The sequence below is a fragment of the Rattus norvegicus genome, chromosome 16, assembly GCF_036323735.1.
Source record: "Rattus norvegicus strain BN/NHsdMcwi chromosome 16, GRCr8, whole genome shotgun sequence".
NCBI classification, from domain to species: domain Eukaryota; kingdom Metazoa; phylum Chordata; class Mammalia; order Rodentia; family Muridae; genus Rattus; species Rattus norvegicus.
Genome location: NC_086034.1, coordinates 61259347 through 61280684, shown reverse-complemented (window position 1 = coordinate 61280684; position 21338 = coordinate 61259347). Strand labels below are relative to the sequence as shown.

Genomic DNA, 21338 nt, shown 5'->3' with positions numbered 1-21338 from the left:
AAAAATCATAATCCAGTAAAAATTAAGACAGCAGAAAGGGAAATAACACAGGGAAAAAGCCCTAAAGGTCACAGACAGAAATAAACCCCCAGTGCACACAAACTCAAAATGTCTTGAAGAAGAAGTACAAGGCAGAAAATCAGGAAATAGTCTGATATTGGTGAAGGAAAAGGAAGGTTTGCATATGTTAGCACCTAAAGTAGCCCATGTTTACATTAATATCAATGGAAATAAATAATAGAATATTCTTGTGAAGACTTAATTAATCACTAAGAAGACTTAATTAATCACTCTCTAGCAGGGTCAAATTCTGGTGCTAACATTTAATTGATATGTGACAGACAAATTTCATGACGGTTTTAAATTATAGTTCCTCATCTATAAAATAAAATAATGTTAATAATAGTAATAGTAGTTGTTGTATTAGTACTAGTGATTTCTCTTCTTGAAGTTATTAAAATACACTTAACATGTTATAGGTACATATATATTATATATTTACTAAATAAATATTAATTTTCACTAGGATGGGACTATTGCTATTATTTTGTCACAGTGGTAGTCAAAAGAAACAGTGGATTCTAACACATAAATGTATTTCTAACCTTTTCTATGGTACTTGAGATTTCAAAATATAGAGCATGTATTGATCAGCTTCATATCCCAGGGAAGAAATCATAAAAAGTTACCCACAATAGTTAGGATGCACTTTTTTAGAAATTATTTAGAAAATACACATAAAGTAAAGTTCCCAGAAATTTATATTTAAGAAGGGGAAATTAATGTATAGGGCACAGTTTAATTTACTCACATATAATGTAAATGAATGGATAGTCCTGAGAACAAAGATTATGATATACTAAGAATGGATATACTCAAATTTTACATGCCTCTTACAAAAGAAAACCATATTTTGTCATTTTAGTTGAGTTAATGAGCATGGTATGAGTCAAGCGAAATTTTGATTTTCTCATTGAGAAAAGCCTTGGAAATAATTATACACATAAAATAAAACCCAAATGCCTATTACCTTGTAGAGAAACCCAGTGACTTTTATGCTTACATTCACAGTGATGTCCTCATCAGTGACTCGGATATTTATTGAAAGTTAAATGTGTTAGTTTGGTTATAAAAATGCCACTGAAAACAGTGAGCATATAATATAGATCCATCTTATGATTATAAAAGTTTATCATCTTAATTATCCTCCAATGCATCCAACATCTTCAAACTACCTAAGCCAAGGTCAATGCTATTCTTCAGTAGTGCTTAGCTACATTACGTCGTGATGTCCTCTTATGCACTTCAAGCAGGGAACACAAAACATAAAATGGTGTTCTCTAGTGTTGTTGTGGCCCTCCTATTTGAATCAAAATTTCATAGTAATGGATGGTTGGTATATTCATATGAGATGATTTTACAGGTAATGTCACAAGGGTTGGGCACAGGGAAACAAAGGTTATTATGTGACATCATATTGTGAGGAGGCACAGCATGATATTCAGAGGCCTAAGGGCTTCAACAGAGAGCAGAAGAAATGCATATGAGGAGCAAAAAACAAACAAACAAACAAACAGAAATTAAGTCTCTACTTTGTGGGAGTTTCCTGGGGAATGAAGTAGGGGTAAGAGAGCTTATATAACCGTGGAGGTTTGAGGGTAGGGACATAGTCTTAGTTGAACAGGGATTAAGATACCTGAATAAGAAAGAGATGGCCTAGTGACAGAGGATAAAATTGTGTAATAGCAGATGTGGAGTTTTGCCAATCAGAAATCTGCAACCATGGACACAATGGTGTGCCCAGGGCGGTAGGATGATGTCAGCTTCTAGAATTGTCATGAGAATGGCACAGAATTACATTATTCCATTTCATCTCTTGCTTCTAAATCGTGGAAAGATGTTTGGTTGCTAGTATCATTAAATCAAAGGATCCTAATCATTAATTTGTCAGACCAAAATTACATGTTTACCCATTTTGAAATACCTAGGCAGTATTTCATGAATAAGTTAGGTAGATGATAAAAAAAATCAAAGAATTTAAATTACCTTTGCAGGCCTTTTGTGGGGGAGGAATGATATTTGTGGCTTTTCTTTTATGTCATTTTTATTTTTTGCTGGTTATTTGTATTTGGGAATATTCTAGAACCATAAACACAGATAGCCTTAACTGAATCTATTCTTAGCTTGATTTAAATTTTTCTCCATAAAGCCTCATATCACTAACAAACGCTGCTTCCTTATTTTTATAATCTTGATAATCTTGCCTTTTCCCCTTTTGTTTCAACTCCCTGGCAAAATCTCAAGGTCATGTTGAAATGATATTAGTCCCAGTTAGCAAGGTGATACCCATCACACCAAGCACCTTTGTCCTCTTATTGACTTACTGAAGGATTTTACTATTTTAATCTGTAAGATGTGACTTTAAACTTTGGTAAATATTTTTGCAACACTAATACAATGTTGAATGCTTACATACTTTTTTCTAGTGTTCCAAATTTACTGGTATGAAGCTTTTTGTTTTGTGGTAACATGGCATATTGTTCTCCTTCCCTTGAACTCTAAAAAGTATGCCACATGAGCAGTTGGTCCCTTGGGTTCCATTTACTCACCATTACATATTGGTTTTCAGAAAAGTTCTGAGACCTGTGCTTATTTGGGGACCTTCAGATACTATTCTCTTAAAGAATGTCATATACTCTATTACATCATAATATTTTGTCTTTGCTATTGATGGCTTTCCATTTATGATCAGTATATTTTGCTATTCTCTCTCTCTCTCTCTCTCTCTGTCTGTGTGTGTGTGTGTGTGTGTGTGTGTGTGTGTGTGTGTGTGTGTGTGTGTTTATTTGATTTCATATGTGGGGGAACATGTGCGCAGGAGGATATAAAGAGCAGAACTTGACAGGGGTCTTTACCATTTGCCTTTCTACATTATTGTTTCTTTTGAAACTCAATCTTACTTTGAACCTGACTCTCTCTAGCTACCAGTACTGGAATTATGTATACTTATTAGGACCCTTGTATCTTAGCATAAGTGCTATTGATGGTAACTCAAATTCTTACACTTGTATAACAATCCTTTTCTACTTTCAGTTATCTTTGACATAAAAATTTTCTGATCTGTATCATAGTTTATTTAGAAATAGCTTCTTTATTAACTCATTTCATGAAGTATATTTGAACATAATTATTTTTCTTCTCCAACACCTTCTAGACCCTTCCTTCTCTTCTTCCCCAATCAAATTCATGTTACTTATGCCACTTAAAAAACGAACCAAAACTAAACCAAAGCAATCGCTGAAAAGAATACACAACACACAAACAAAAAAAAAAGAACAGAAAAAAGCATGATGTTTATTTTGTGATAGGCATTTAGTCATAGAGCTGAGGCCTGCCCTAGAGTATGATGATTCAGTGTACTGATGATTCTACTGAAATTGATTTCCCACTCTCAATAGCTTTCAGTGGCAAATTCTTGGTTAGGTGGGGTTTGTACACAATTATCTTCTGTGCAGGATTTTGCCTGTCTTCGAATTATGCAGATCTTATTCATGCTGTCAGAGTCTCTATAAATTTACACATGCATCAGCCCTTTATGTCAGGATAAATGCTCTTTCCTTAGAATTATCCACTACCTATGGCTTTATCAGTTTTTCTGAATCCTCTTTTCCCTTGAAGAGGTAAAACATACCTTGCTGAAAACATATCATTCAGGAGTGAGTAGTCTAAAGGCTCTCCTTTCTCTACAATGTCTGGTAGGATGTATCCATATTATTTACTATCTACTGAAGAAGCTCCTTATCTAATAAAAGTTGAACAATGTTCTAGTCTTTGGGTATAGCAGTATGCTATGAAGTCTCATTTTACTTCTCTGTTCATTTAGCAGAATGATCATAGGAGGTTTCCCACTAGGGCCTACGACCTCTCTATTGTCAGGTTCTTGACCTTATTAAGAAGGGGTTCCATCTCATACAGCAGGCCTTAAACACATGATAAAAATGTAATTGATTTCTCCCACACTCTTTATGTCACTATTGTGCCAGTGGTTTTTATCTTGCAGGAAGATTGCTCTTGTAGCTTCCGGAGTTTATAGTTGAATGAGGTCGATGGCTACTTTTCTCCTTCATTAGCACATATATTAGCCTACACCATTATGAACATTATTCATTGTGGATAAAGCTTCCAGTTGAGCCCCAGCTCCATTTCTTCTTGTTTAATGACACACAGATGAAGTGTTCTCAGTAACAAGGTCTTACTTTCAGGTTATGGAAGGAAAACAACAGTATTGGCACTAGCCTATATTACGCAGATGTCTATGGGCCTCTTCAGACAACAACTCAAAAGATGTAACCCATTCCTGGCACTGAGGTTTTTATTTGGTCGTATGTGAAGCCTTATTGAGGTGCTGTTTACGCTAGTATATAATAACTCCATTTAAATTACTCTTATGAATATAAACATTTTTAGGAAGCTGCTAGCAGGTTTCAATATAGATTTCCAAAAGGTCTTCAGTGATACTTACCCCTCCTCTAATCCTCTGCTCTACCTTTTTCTCCAAATTCTCTCCCTACTTAATCTTATTCTAATTTCCCCTTTATCTCTCAATGAAAATAAATATATTCTATGTGTTCATTTTTAGATCAGTTCCTACACCCAACTCTGGTCCCCTACGATTTATGTAACCCCTCAGTATATTGAATCACTCACACACACACACACACACACACACACACACACACACACAATCTTAGTGTCTAATAGCCATGTATAAGAGAATATAGGAGATATTTGTCTTTCTGGGTTGGGATGATTTCTTAGTTGGGGTTTATATTGCTGTGAGGAGACACTATGACCACTGCAACTCTTATAAAAGAAAGTATTTTTACCCAAACCACCAGTTACCCCACTCAGGATGATTGTTTTTCGCTTTATCTAATTACCTGAAATTTTCATTTTTTTATTAACAGCTGAATAATATTACAATATGGTACATCTATAATTGTACGAGGATGTGAATATTGATAGAAGTCTAGTACAGCCAGATGTTGCCATAGATCTCTTCTCAGATTTTTGAGGAACCTCTACATTGATTTCCAAAGTTGCTGTGCCAATTCGGTACCCCCACAAGCAAGAATAAATATTCCTGCTTTTTTACATTCCTACCAGCTAATTCTTTTCATTTGTTTTATTTATTATAGTCATTCAGCCTGGGGTAAGAAGAACTCTCAAAGTAATTTTTATTTCCATTTTTCTAATGGCTAATTATATAAAAAATTAAATGTTTTGTGATTTTTTTTTATGCTTCATCTTTTGGGAAGTCTATGCTTAACTCTACACTGCCCATTTAATTGGGCTATTTGTTTTTCTGATGTTCAGTGTTTTGAATTCTTTGTGCAGTGTAGATACTGTCCCATTTCAGATGTGTTACATGCATTTATCAAGAGTGAGGTTAAAGTTTACTACTAGTATTTTTAAACCAACATGAAAGACTGGATAACTTTAATATATGCAATTGACTTTCATTTTAGTTTTTTCTCTGGAAATGAAGTGGTAGAAACAGATAACTTCTTCAACAATGAAGAGAAAACTCAGCTTACTTATTTGAATGTATATTTTTATCTATTTTGGCAGTGTCAAGTCTAATTATACACTTTCTGAGCCAGTAGTCAGTGAAGTCGAGGCTAGAAACATATCAGTATGTATTTATATTTTCTATAGCTAATTGAAATTGTTTCATTCTATCATAACCACTGAACATTGCAAATACTTATTGATATGTTAGATTTTCTGAAAACTTGAATAAATAATAATGTAGATTGAATATTTTTCAATTATGTGGTCATTTCCAAGTATAATATTGGAATTGCTGTCCTATCTATGTACTATTAATACATCTATTGCTATCAGAGAGCTAATATTTACCTAATATCTAATATAGTGTCTAATATTTGTATGATTATATGCATGTTTATCTATATATGACACTGTTTTGGGGGGTTGTACTCTAAATGGTAAAAATTAAAAATGCCTAATTACAACACATATACAAACAGAAAAATTCATCGATAATGTGTAAAAAACTAGCATTATGTATGACTGTCAAAGACTGGAGGTTACCTGTGAAGTAATACCCAAATTGATCAAAACCAAAATGGTCCTTTCAATAGAAAAAGGAGTCTAAAATAACAAGTAGTCTAGATAAGAACATGAAAGATATTTTTAGGATTCTTTGGGCTCATAAATAATTTTCAGATATAACACTTATATATCATAAATAAAAATATCAAATTGCAATTTAAGAGTCTTTGACACTCTCCCCTTTGAAGGATAATAATAAATGAGCTCTTTAATAAGGCAAAGACAACCCAATTTAATAAAGATGGAGAAAAATAAATGTAAAAACAAATAATAAAAAAATAAGGCAAAGACAAAAACCCAGAAGACAAAAGCCACTAATAAAATAACAAACCCCAATAAAATGGCAAATTTTATTTGCCAAATATATAAGCTAATACAAAAACAGAACAAGATAACAAAAATGGTATTTAATTTGTGCTCTAAATAATTCCATTGTCCTGGAATACATACAGATGTTTCATAACCTTGTGAGATCTTATTAGACATTTGGAGAAATCCCAGTTAAGTTGGAACACACATCTACTTCATGACCTTTAGTATGCTGATAACAACAACAAGAACAACAACAACAACAACAAAAACATCTAGAGTATGAAGATTTGAAAATGATATGCAGCAACTAGTAACCTTAAGAATAGTAGAGACTGAAAAATGAATATAGACAAATGAAAACGATTTAGATGATTGTTTTGAAAAAACATACCATTTCCTACATAACTCAGTAAATTTTTTCTTAGATATTTACTCAAATGAAAAGAAAATGTCCATTCACTCAAAAACTATGCATCTTTATTTGTTCTACAAAAAAGTTCCTCAAAAAAATTCTTCTTTTAAAATTTTTATTAGTTTATTTATTTGCATTTCAAATGTTATCCCCCTTCCAGGTTTCCCCTCCAAAAAAATCCCTATCCCACCTACTCCCTCCACTTCTATGAGGGTGCTCCCCTACTCACCCATCCCCTCCCACCTCACTGCCTTGGCATAACCCTACCCTGGGGCATGAAGCCTTCACAGGACCAAGGGCCTCCCCTCTCATTGATGCCAGATAAGGCCATTCTCTGCTATATATGCAAAATATTTCTTTTAAATCAAGTATGAAAATGTAATGCAGGAATGAGGTAGAATGTTACAGAGTAAATGAATAAGGTCATATACTATGGATGACTGTAACAAGATTAATAAACCGCAAGAGGTTCTGCTGCCTTACAGTCCTGCAATAGAATATTTTTGGAATGGTGTAATGCCATGGATAAAAGTAATGATATTTAAGCATCAATGGAATATAATTTACAACTCAGACTCTGTCCATGGTACTCTCTTTTAACACAATCTCTCTATTATTTTATTGGCTTCCAAAATAATAAGTATTTGACAGCAACATCCTGCTTAGTTCTGACCTTGCAGGTCTTGGGAATGTTCTGAGGACTGTGCATTGCTGCTCAGCTAAGTTATAATTTGGGATCCTCTCAACTGCACAAAAATCAGAGCAAGTTGCTTGGTGTTCCTGAGCCCTGAATTTCCTTGAGTAACAACAGGACCTACTGTGTAGCATTCTTGAGAAGATGCAATGATTTCATGTACACGAAGTTCCTTAGACACCATCGAACATATTGCTAATTATAACTGATAATATTAAATATTAAAAACATTATAGGTAAGAGTAGGAGCTATTGTTTCTTATCAGTTCGTAAACTCTGTGGAGTTCAATCTCCTGGTATAAAATAAATTGTAATAAAGACACTCTATTAAAAACTTGTTTTAGTTATTGGGAGCAGAAAGCATAGATTTGCATCATGTTGCTGTGGAATTTGATAAGGTGAACTTGATATTTATGAATACTTTCTATCAATTGTAGTTGTTACACTTTTGTGACAAGCAGAGTTATAGAATCAAATGGAAGTTAATGCTGTAGAATCCGGTAGAATTTGGGGGAGGAGTGAAGTAATGGAGGAAGTTTCAGAGAGAGAGAACCCCAACATTTTACAACAATTCCAAACAGACTCTAAATGCAAAGAAACATTGCATGGAAACGATCTTCTGGAATGGCTGTGACCAAAGGGTGACTCAGGAGCGGTGAGCCGATGTCACAGGTTACTGGAAGATTATTTTAGAATCTGAAAGCTCAGAGAGAGATTATGAACACACTAATTAGCATTGAGACCACAAAATGACAGCTATTTCTGGAGGGCACACTAACCATGGAGTTGACTGAATGAAGCCTTAGTTTATAAGGCTACCATTTGTGGGACCTGCCAGAAAGTCAACTTTATGTGAACAAAACAAAACAAACAAAAACCCACCTCAGCATATTTGAAAAAATATAGTAAAATAGTGAAATTTTATCATCAGGGTATCCTGTGTAGAGAAAATAATACTCCAGGTTTTACAGAGATTTCTGATCTAACCAAGAGAAAACTCTAAGTATTTGGCTTTTAACACATTAAAGAGTGAAGGAAGTTTTTTCTTCTGTAGATAAAGATAATAGTAGAAAATTTGCAAATATACGAAAGATAAATGCAGGTTGGAGAGTAAACATTGAAGAAAATAATTAACATGCCTCCAACATTTTTAATTGTAAGAGATATTAGCTTGTTTGAATTCAATTTGTAATGGCATTTGTGGATGAATATATATGAGAGACATATACGTAATAGTGTGTAACATCTGCAAAAGAATGAGATCACTACATCACATATGAGTTCATATAATGTTAACTTGGGATGCACTGGCGTGCATTCAGATTACATAGTCTGACCTCTTGAGGAAAAGGAGTATGTCTCACAATGTGATAGGAAATCAATAATCTCCCTATAGAATATAAGTAAAAAGTGATACAGAACTAGTAACATAAAACAAATATGAAGTGTGACAAATCTATAAAAGGGACAATTTGAAAGATGAAAGGTCAAGTCAATTATTATTCTGAGGAAAGCCAAAAAGTAACTTACAAGAGAAAAGAAAAATACTGCAAGATGAAAAATAAGTTGAATTGAAATTTTTAAAAATGTAAAACTTAGACTTTAACCAGCCATGATGTAAAATGACTTTAATTCCAGTACCTGCAAGGCAGAGACAGGAGGATCTCCATGAGTTTGAGGCCAGGCTCACCTACATAGTAAGTTCTAATTCAGCCAATAATTCATGGATAGACTTTTAAAATTGGCAAAAAGTCAGAAATTGTTGAATGTTGCGGAGTGTGTATGCAGAGATACAGAATTTACAATTCTACCTGAATGTAAAAATGATTTTTTTACATTAGAAAGTCAGTAAAGAGAGAAAATGGAAACACAGAAATAAGTTGGTGAATAGAAGAATAATAAAACAAAAACAAAAGTTCCCAGAAAAGAAAGTGAATAAACAATAACTTAGAACATTCTGTTAAATAGCAATTATATTATAAAGATATTACCTAGAAAATCACACACAACATAAAAACAACCTGATACTGTGTACCTAGTCAACTATCCTGGCCAAAATAAGGCATGGAATTAGAAGAGACTCTATAGCCACCATTTTACTAAGCCAGTATAATCTCCAACTGCATTCTAAACATGTGTCCTTTTATCTAAAGATAAGTTCAGTCCTCACTCTTCATCAAGGAAACCTCCTTTGCAACAGAGAAAGACCATTGCTGTAATCTATATCCTGTATAAATGGAGAACTACATAGCACTGCGGCAATCGATACATCTATAAAGTACTCCCACACCTGAGGCTCAAAGTACAATGAGGAAGTGATGTGCTGATAAGATCCGGGAGTTTATTATGAGATTATATCAGCTAGTAATGTCAGGAGATACACATGTAAAGTCTCATCAACATGGCTGCCCAAACATGGGCTAAATAAGAACATCAGAAGTAGACATGCTAAAGAAGGTGAGAGAAAACCCAGGAGGTCCCAACCCTACACAAAGAACTAGAGGCTGCTAAGGAATGCTAAGAGAAAGAGAAGTTGTTTTCGCCAGGAGAGAGCACACCAACTGGTTATCTGATGACAAATTGTCAGCCTTGAAAATATTCATAAAATTAACATTACACAGTGAATAGGCTATATTGTGGATTTTATATGTACATGCATATAACTATGCAATAACAATGAAAAAAGGCATGAATTTGAAAAATAGCATGGAGAGGTATGTGGGAAGGTTTGGGGGAATAAAGAGAAGGAAAATGTACTGTAATTATGTAAATAGCATCTTAAAATTTACAATACAAATAATCTGTTATAGTTTCAATAATGGTGTTACTCTTGAGAGTAATGAAAAATAAATTATGAAGTTACATATTAAGAGTATGTCAATGTCCTCTTACAAAGAAATTGTGTGTGTGTGTGTGTGTGTGTGTGTGTGTGCGCGCGCGCACGCGTGTTTTTCACACTCATCTATATCTCATAGCCATGACAATTCATTTTTCTTGTGGGGATTTACATTTATTCCTTAATGAAAGTAGTCAAAACATTTTATAAACATTTACTTACTTGGTCAACAATTTTAAATCTTGAGTTAATTTTGAGTATAAATATAAAACTGAACTGATTTAATTTTTATACTAAAGCAAACAAAACATTTTTCATTTTCATTATTTACCACTATAAACTAATGTATGTTATAGGAATAAGATACTGACTGAACCAGAAAATCAGATAAAATCAATAAAATTAAGATCTATAAGTTTGTTGATGGGTATGGAGTTTTGCAACAGATGACAATTTGGAAATGTTGACCTATGTTATTATGTGAAAAATATCTAATATGTAGTGGATCAAGTATCAAGACATGCAAAGTCTATAGTGTATTATAAGAATCTACCCTAATTTAAGATTCCTGTTATGTAAAGATTAGAAATAAAATTGAGTGGGTATAAATCTTAATTAGATGGGTGATTATTTTAATTTACTATTAAACTAGGATATAAATCTTCATACAGTAATTAATGTCAACATCCAATTTACCAGTATAACTTTTATGAGAATAATATAATTTCATACATTCAGAGAGGGACTATCATTAGCAAAAATCATGACTTCTAAACTATAGTAAAGTTACATATACTACATGTGTTGATATGATTACAAATCCAATATTTGTAACATTCATATTGCTGAATTTAGAAGTGGAGTCAAGATTCTGCATGTCCAATAAATAGATCTCAAAATCTTCAAATCACATTCCATGTTCTGTTATTAAAACAGGTTAACAAAAATGTAGAAATTTTATCTAATTTTAAATTAAAAATAAGACTAATTTTGCTAAATTAAATTAAAAAAGTCCATATTTATTTTAAATAAAAAAATTTAAACACAAAGTTCTATTATTTCTAATGCTATCAGAAAGAATGCAAGTGTTCATTATAAATGAGTAAAACATCCTGTAGGAGACTTTTACAAAAGCCACATAAAAGATATGGAGATCACAGATTGAGTCCTAGCTCTTGCTCGAATTCAGAGTTTTAGGTGCACCACTTAAAATTTCTATGTCTGCTGACTCATCTGCAAATAGGAATTATTCTATCTATGTCGTTCTTCCTAAAGCCTCTAAAGGACCAAAATAAAAGTTTGTTCTAAGCAAAAACTGGAAGGAGAGTATTTGTAGTAAAGTGTTTGAATAAAAAAAGTGGAGAAAAACACATAAAAAAGCAAGTGTGGCTATTCAAAGATCTGTCTGAGATAGTTTATTAGAAAAAAAATTAGCATGTGGGGGTCGAATAGTCCTGACTATCATCTGGAAAGTTTCAAATTAGAGTTGCTCAAAAAACAAAAACAAGAAAAAACAAAACAAACAAACAAACAACAACAACAACAACAAAACCTCCCAACTAATCCCCTTTTGGGGAATTAAGCTGTAAGTTATCACTAAGAAATGTTAGGTCATTACACTGATTTAGATCATAAGAAAAACGAAAGTAGGATCCTTTAGTGGTTCCTATAAGAGCAATAAAATAAGAAAGGAAATTGAATGCTGTGATCAATATGAATTTGTGTAGGCAGGAAACCGTAAGATCAAACACATGCAGAATACTGGAAGCAATTAGTAGCAATTTTAGTAAGTATGTGGTCCCTGTGAACAAGAAAGTGAATTCAAATTTTAAAAGAATGCTTCACAATTAATACAGTTTGTATGCCTTCTGTGACTTATTCCAAACATTAAATAAGGAAATTGGTATGCACCATACTGCTATAAATCTAATATGTAAAAAACAAAATGTGACTGAACTTTAATCAAAATGACAGCAGAAGATGGATTTTCAGTCTTCTGGATGCTTAGCTGGTTGAAAGCAACTGTTCCCTTGTTCTCTCAGACAATAGCATTCTTTTTCTGCCTCCAGTAACCCTGCACCCCTGTTTATCTTGTTTGCATTCCCTCTTAATTTGCCCTTCCCAAGCCCTTCCACATCGGAAGTAACATTTTTTACATTTCCTACTTCCATTCATTTAGGATTCCTCTTCAATGTTAATAATATATGTAGTTACATCTACTCTTATGTGCACCTGAGTATACACACACATACCCATACACAAATTTAATAAGTTTTTAGAATTCATCTGTAATGTGAGATCCAGGCTCTTTAAATTGACTGTTTATATATCTAACAGACAAAACAGCCCCTAAATAATTTCTCAGTTTCCTTCTGTTTCACGTTCTCAATTCTCCCCTATTATACAAAGTAATTTTCCAATTATATTAAAATTTCTCTTTTACCCTAAATGTAATTTTCCACTTGATCAAGCTGTACTTTCACACCTGACTCTTCCTAATTGCATTGATGACGATGTATTTACTGAAGATCCCAAAATGCACGGTGCATTCAATATGTGTTTATCTTTCAATAAATTAAGAATAATTATGGTATTGAGCATCACGTTAAATTTAATTGTTAAACTTTTACTACATCTTATAATAACCACAATAGTGTAATGCTGAAGTTTTACAGGTTGTTACGAACTTCAGTTTGCCCCTGGTTAAATAGTTACACAAGGCACAAGGCTGAAACACAAACTTGTTTAAACACAGAGATTAGAACCCAAAGCCCTAATGGATGCTCAAGGTCAGATATCAAAATCAAAAACCATAATATTATTCAGTCTACCATATTAAAATATTATATCAAGGTATGTTAATGTGGAAGGGGAGATTTATTGTGAATTCTCATCCTTAGACAAAGAACTAAAGATAATTATTGATTGCTGGGAGTAGGAGAATTAGCTTCTTCCAGAGCTGAGCATCTTTGTTGGTTGTTCATTGCAGAAATGACATTGTTCTTTTTGTTTTTGGTTCTCTCTCTCTCTCTCTCTCTCTCTCTCTCTCTCTCTCTCTCTCTCTCTCTCCCTCCCTCCCTCCCCTCTGTGTGTATATGGACACCTCAGAGCTCCCAGAGACTAAGTCACCAATCAAAGAGCCTACATGTACATGGGCTGGTCAACGCTGGTGAGCGCATATGTAGCAGAGGACTGCCTTGTCTATCCGCAGTGGAAGAGGATGCACCTAATATAAATATTTGTGTAAACATGTGAGTAACAAATATAATAATAAAAAATGCAGACATCAACTTGAGATTGGTGCCATGGGAATTTGAGGAAGAGTATCTGGAAAGGGCTGGAAGGAGGAAAGGAAAGAGGATATGATCCAATTCTATTCCCAAATGAGGATGCTTCAATCCCACTTAGAACGGGTAGAAAGTATCACAGGAAGCAGAGGGAGGGAGGGACCTGGGTGGGAGAGTAGGGGGAAGGGGGAGATGAAGGCAGGATCAGGTATGTGAGGAGTCAGGAGACAAGCCCAGACAGCTAGGAGAATGAAAGAAAATAAGCAGCTGACAGTGTTGAGTGAAGGGGGAACTTCTAGAAATTCCCTGACACCTGGGATGTGAGATGCTCCCATGACTCAGTGGGAATGACCTTGGCCAAAATGTTCAACAGTAGGAAGACGGAACCTGAGGACACTACTTCCAGTAGATAGACATGCCCCTAGTGGAGGGATGGTACCACCCACCTACCTTCAAAATTTTTGACTCAGAATTTTCCCTGCCTAAAAGAAATGCAGGGACAAAAATAGAGTAGAGACTGAAGGGAAGACCATCCAGTGACTGGAGTAACTTGGGATCTATCCCATGGGCAGGCATCAAACCCTGACACTATTAATGTTGCCATGTAGAGCTTACAGACAGGAGTCTAGCATTGCTGTCCTCGGAGAGATTTTATAGCATTTGACTGAGAGAGTTGTAGAAACTTACAGTCAACCATCGGACTGAAGTTGGAGACCCCTATGTAAGAGTTGGGGGAAAGATTCAAGGAGCTGAAGGGGATGGCCACCAAATAGAAAGGGCAACAATATGAACTAACGTGGACCCCTCAGAGCTTCCAGAGACTAGCCACAAACCAAGAGCATACATGGGCTGATCATGCTGCTTGGCACATATGTAGCAGAGGACTGCCTTGTCTGGCCTCAGTGGAGAGGATGAACCTATTCCTGTAGCCACTTAATGCCCCAGGGAAGGAGGATGCTGGGGGCTGAGGTGGTGGGGGTGGTGGGTGGAGGAGCACCCTCTCAGAAAAACGGGATGGGGTGAAGAAATCTGAGAGAGGATCGGAGGGGGAACAACACTTGGAATGTAAATAAATAAAATAAATTAATTTTAAAAATTCAAAAAATCTATTTCAATTGAAGTAATTATTTTAAAATGTATTTTTTAAATTCCCAAGTTACATTCACAAAAAAAGAAAGAAATTATATTCTCTCTATACCAGCAGAAAGGCTGATGAGTTTTAAAGGGAGTGGAAACTCCTTCACCCAGCTAGTAGGAATCATTAAGTGATTAAACTCATTCACACAGCTAGTAGGGATCATTAAGTGATTACAAAGGGATTTGTAATGTGAATAAAAAAGATGGTAAGAATAGTTTCTGAGCCATGCACAGGAATTCTTAGGAACCCTGAAAGAAGCTGTGTTCCCAGCTGGACGACACCACAATATAAAGATGACATTTACATGAAACCAAGTGTAACCATCATTAGGTTCCCAGCAAGAAGTTTAATGAAATCTGATGGCTGATGATTAAGTTCATCCAGAAGAAAAACAATGCATAAATAGCGAAATGTTTCCTAGTCACAGATAACAAACAACCATCTCTACCAGTTGTAAGAATATCCTTTAATGCTATTATGTGCATCTAGATCAGTAATGCAGAATAGATATGAAAAAAATTAAATACATTTGCTAGTGTATAATAGAAGACCAATGATGGAAAAGGACTACTCAGATTATGGTTCTATGGTATTAGCATCTATGGGCTGTCCATAAAGATAGAGCATTCGATGGAATGAAAAACAAAGGGAAGAAGGAATGTATGGGGAGGAGTGGGGTAAGAGAAAATGAAGACAATTCCCACCAATGCTGTACACTGAAACGCAGGAAATTCCCAAATCTCTTTCTCCTACACTACTTAACAAATTATGCCACACGAATTTTTAATATGTTCAGTAGCTTGTATATTCATCCTAGGTCTAACACACATTATAATTTGCATGGAGGAAAGAGGTAGCAAGGAAAAAGGCCTGAGACAATACAACTCCTGGATCTCTGACCATTGCACATACTGAATTCAGTAGAGACTGAATAGACAGCAGGAACCACATAGTTACTCATCCACGCCCTGGTACAAGACAGTCAGGGACTCATCAGACCCACAGAAGACAGAGCACATCAGTTGTGTTTCTCTTTCTGCTCAGTCTCTGTAACCCTGTTTAGAAACAACAATAAGAAGCTTTTGTTTTCCTTAAAAATTTAACCCGTCCAAACACTCAAATAGTATTGTTAAATGATTGGTTTTAAAATTTATAAACAATACAAAATTTATCTAAGTTTCTTGTAACTAATAATACCATTGAGCAATAGAATTAAAGTAAATTGTAAGATCAAAATGAAGATTGCAGACCCATATATATATATATATATATATATATATATGTGTGTGTGTGTGTGTGTGTGTGTGTGTATACATATACATATACATATATATATATATATATATATATATATATATATATATATGAATTATTGAGAATGAGGGCCAAATTCACATGGAGAATAATTTCACAAAAATTTAGATCGGGATGACAACTACTTGTGGTTTGAAGAAAAGTATAAAGCATTTAAACAATCTGAGATATGATGATGTAATGTTGTTTGCTTCCTCTGACCAAGGGACTTGGCAAGTAAGACTGAAAACTAGCAGTGAACAGAGCCCCCAATACTTGTACTATTAGCTACTGGAAGGATAAAGCCAGGTGATCTCTAGAAATAGTAGTGACAATTCCTCACAATGACCAATCACCAACCAGCAAACAACACTAAAGCTATTAAGTGACATAACAGTACAAATTTTCCTGACCTGCAAAACGGGAAATTCAAACACTTCTAGGCTCTCCAGACACGATATTACATCATCAAGAGGAGAAGAGGATCAGGGTGTTCTTCAACAGTTTATGACAATAGTCAGTGCTAAGTAGACAACTATTCGCTAGACAAATATTCTTATATCTGAAAAAAATGAAAGTGCCATCATTGCTACTCTCAGAAAACACCAAAAGCAACGATGACACAGGCTAGATATTTCAACAATTGACACACAAGCACAAGGAGTCATCAGAGTACTGGATGTCTACAGGATTGTGCACAGCAAAGAAAAAGTTACTGACGGCTGGGCTACTGTCTACGGACAGAATCAAACCCACAGTGTCAGGTAGTAACCCAGCAAAGCAGAATGCAGACATTACTAACTATGACAAAGTTAAGGAGATATTGTTAATAAAAAAAGAACTGAAAGTGAAGAGGGAGGAGAAGAGATTTAAGAGGAGATAATCATCTCAATTTACACTTCAGGGAGCTAACAAATGTGAGTCACATTAATTGTGAGGCTAATACATCTAGTTCCTCAATCGTTTTCACAATCATTCACTCTTAACCATCAAGCCAGGCTTAAAACACTATTATGCTAAGGAATGTGTTTGAGCTAGCAAGTTTTCAAGTGACTTTGTGTTTTTCTGTAAAATGCCATGTTAATTTCAAAGAGCATATGTAAGATTCTCTTTACGAATACATTTTCTTTATCATTTTATTTCTTCAGACATTTAATAATCTTTGATGATGATAATTAGATGTTAGGGTGTTGTTACTGTCATTTAATATAAAGATTTTGGAGATATGTATATATATATATATAGATGAGATAGAGATAGAGATAGGGATAGAGATAGAGATAGAGATAGAGATAGAGATAGAGATAGAGATAGAGATAGAGATAGATATAGATGAGAGAAATTTGGCTTAAACAAGCAATACAAACAGTACTATAAAATGTATCCCATTTTAAAAATCCAGCTTTAAAAGCATAATAATCATAATGATGATTATTTATGAAATTTTCAGGTAATTATTTGTATAAATAAATATCTATCCAGGAAAGTGTATCTGCATGGGGGGAAGGTGTTGATGTAGTCAGTGAGAGAGACAGAGAATGAACTTAACATGGTACTTCATAGGGATAAAAGTCATTTGCTTGTGAGAGCCTTTCCAGTGGCTTCATGTATGAGTTCTATAAAAACTCCAACACACAAAGCACAGAACGAATACTAATTTAGTCATTGAGATAGTATCACAGGAGTGGACCCACATGCAAGGACAAGATGACTAGAGACTTGTTCATGTTCTGCTTACTCAGAAGTCAAGTCACTCGAGTCTATTGCCTTCCTGTCAATTCTCTGGAGTTAGAATTATTTGAGAGTAGCTACTTGGGAATACTTATTAGCTTGTCAAACAAAATCTGAGATTCCACTCAAATCATGTAGCAATTTAAGTAAATATCATAGTCTGGAAAAAATTTAAATAATTCATGTCATTGTTCAGTTAGTCACAGATGCTTACAGTCTCAATAAAATAGGACAATGCAATTTTCATCGGTTACATTCAATTAAATTGTTTATTATTTAATCCTATTAATATCCTGCACACAGCTACATTCATATGTTATCATCTTAATTTCCTGATATTCAAAGATTTTTTGTCATAATATTAGAATATAAGTCTTGAAGGTATATGTAGAATTCTTTTTTTTTTAGTCACTGAAATTATACAGCTTTTGTGTTTTGCCAAGTTGAAGAAAATAATTCATTTAACTTCACAAACAAATTTAATAATTTATAATAGGGCATTGAATATATTCAGGGTAGAATATATACTACATATTTTTAAATACATTGTTTCACTGACTGCTTAGAAAGGCTTGATTTAAAAATGAGTATGAAAGGGTTGGGGATTTAGCTCAGTGATAGAGCGCTTGCCTAGCAAGCACAAGGCCCTTGGTTTGGTCCCCAGCTCCAAAAAAAAAAAAAAGAAAAAAAATGAGTATGACAAAAAGTTGTTTTGATAATAGAATAAGGTACTTAAAGATTCTTGGTAGTGGTATTTGTATATGTGGTGTGTGTGTGTGTGAGAGAGAGAGAGAGAGAGAGAGAGAGAGAGAGAGAGAGAGAGAGAGAGAAGTAGTAGGTGCAACAGATGAGAACAGTTTCCTGGAAAATTAAACCCACTCCATGTGTCATAGGGAAGGTTATATAATGTGTGTTTGTAGAGAGCTGTACTGTCTATTCAGAAAGAACCTTGCTTTCATGTGTTAGATTAAATTCATAAATAACTGTAAAACCCAGACCAGCCTGGGAGTCATCATGAACCCATTTTGGCCTTAAACCCCATGGCAACAATCTTGCAGCAGCCTGCTAAGTGCTGTCATTATGGACTTGAGCCACAATGTCCTGCTACTAGAAAGTGATTTTAAATACTATGTCTTGGCTAAATAGAGACAGCAGGTTGAAATTAAGAGGAGAGATGTATATAAAAATCAAAATAATATGATATAACATTGTCAGCTAATTATGAAATTTTAAAATGGCTTTTGAATCTAATAGATTTCTTACCTGAATATTATAGGATTTTTGTAATTTTGTGTACATTTAAAGACATGAAAATGTATGAGGAGACTGACAAGAAGTCTTAGAAGGTAAAACAGTTACTGTCACACTAGACTATGTGTTAGAAAGAGAAAATTGACTCCCAAAGTATTTCCCCAAATTTTAGAGCCACAAGAGTTCAGTGATGTACACACAAACACACACACACACACACACACACACACACCACACTGATGCACACACACACACACAATAAGCAAAACATTGAAGCAAAACAAAATTAAGTAAATATACGAAAAGATACCTACAGATATACATCTCAAATTTTTAACTAAAATTCCATTTCTAATATTATTAGTGACTTGTGTTTATCTTTTGATCCTAAGATATAAGCATCTAGAAACATTTTTGTCATTATTAACTTGAAAATTAAAGCTCATCAGTGAAATAAATAAACTTTACAACAAGAACAAACAGCTATATGTACTCAAGGGCAAGTTCATTGTAACAAGACGTCTTAGAAGGTCAAGTACTCATTGTCACACTGGGCTTTTTGTGTTCTAACCCCTCAGCTCCTCGTGGAGGAAGGAGAAAATTGATTCCTAAAAGCTGTCCTGAGACCTTAGAGCCACAAGAATTCAGTGATGGGCACTTTGATTGATCATAAAATAAATATTTCCTTTATATTTTTGTCATATGTGTCTTTCAAGGAATAAGGCTACTTCGCTACTTTGTATTCTCTTATCAGTTCAGTTGTCCTCACTGAGGTCACTCTCTCTCATGCTGCACTTTTCCTACTAATTACTAGCAGACAAAACTATGGGACATACAGATGACCAGTAGCAAAGAATGGAGATAGGACAGGGTTGTGGTGGTGGTAGAGGTGGTGGTGGTGGTGGTGGTGGTGGTGGTGGTGGTGGTGGTGGTGGTGGTGGTGGTGGTGGATGATAGCTCTCAATCAATATAGCAGAGTTTGGATAATTGTGCAGCAGAGATCAGCTAGTCTGCGTAGAAAGATTTTGATGTCCAACTGCCACTACCTAATATACTCAGGTTACAATGTTGATATACTCTGTAGTATTTGGCCCAGAGATAAAATCAGTTCTTATCGGTTCTTTTCAGAGATGACTTTGGTTATACTCTCAAAAGTTCTCACCTCAGAAGATAAAATTTTAACCTTCTCAGTGGCCAAGGTCTTCACTACCTGTAACTTGGGTTCCCAGATAGACAATACAAATCAGCCTTGGTAACTTTAGAGGGAATTTACCGCCCTTTACTGCCAACTGGGCTTTCCAGTAGGCTGCATTTAAATGAGAAACAACAGCAAGAACTAGTCCCTGTGTCACCACATTTATTTCTTATCTAGGGGAAGTGTGTTTCTCATTTTTATCTACTGAAAGTTTCTTTAATTCCACTAAACTAGTTAATAGTGACAAGCACAGAGGAAATTTGGAAAGTGAGTGAATCGTGCAATACCTTGATGTATCTAAATATTTTGGATTCAACAAAACTATCTCAATTATTTAAAAAAATGTTGTTTTTAAAGTTTAATCATGCACATCAGTTATAAATACGTGTCCCTATTGTTTTTTATCTGACTAAAATCTTGGAAATAATGTTAAACTTAATGTATGCTATTAAAAGTGTATTAATGAAGTATAATCAATATTCTGTACAGCTCACTTATTAAAATCCACTGATGTGAATATCATAATTAAATTTTTACAAATAAATCCTCTTCATTCTATTTTGATATTAGTGGAAAAACGCTTAAGAGAAATTATTTAAATGTAATTTTACTGTATAAATTTTCTAATATGTTGGTAACATTAAACATTGTTTTAATATACAACAAGTTTATATGAAGCAACTTCATTTCTGTCACTTTCAAATCATAATGTTTTCATTCTATTCTAATAAATTCATTTCCATGGATACATATAAAAAATTCTGATAGATTGGAAAAATGCTGATACCAGAGACTACTTGCTACCTTCTAAGTAACCATCTTAAGTCAAAATGAGCAATCACTAAGATTCAGCCTTATTTCCTTTTAGCATGCAGCTAGGTGATAAAATATATAGAATGAATCCATTTTCCAAAGGGTAAATATTCTGGCATTAGTTAAAATAATGTATTTGATTTTTATATTCAAATTTTTTCTTCTTGGAAATGCATTTTACGTTTAAGGTGAAAATGTAAGATACTTTAAATGGATAATTTATCCACATGTATGCTTC

General features: G+C 34.3%; 1 protein-coding gene and 1 long non-coding RNA gene across 5 annotated transcripts in view; one reads left to right on the top strand and one right to left on the bottom strand.

Moving 5' to 3' along the window:
• Sgcz (sarcoglycan zeta) overlaps positions 1 to 21338 on the bottom strand; it is a 1080539-nt gene that overhangs the window by 163572 nt on the left and 895629 nt on the right. The gene's annotated exons all lie outside the window — the stretch shown is intronic.
• LOC134482509 (uncharacterized) lies at positions 1517 to 19777 on the top strand. The gene is made up of 3 exons (XR_010058730.1): positions 1517 to 1624; positions 13501 to 13643; positions 19671 to 19777. It is a non-coding gene; the product is annotated as an uncharacterized LOC134482509 (long non-coding RNA).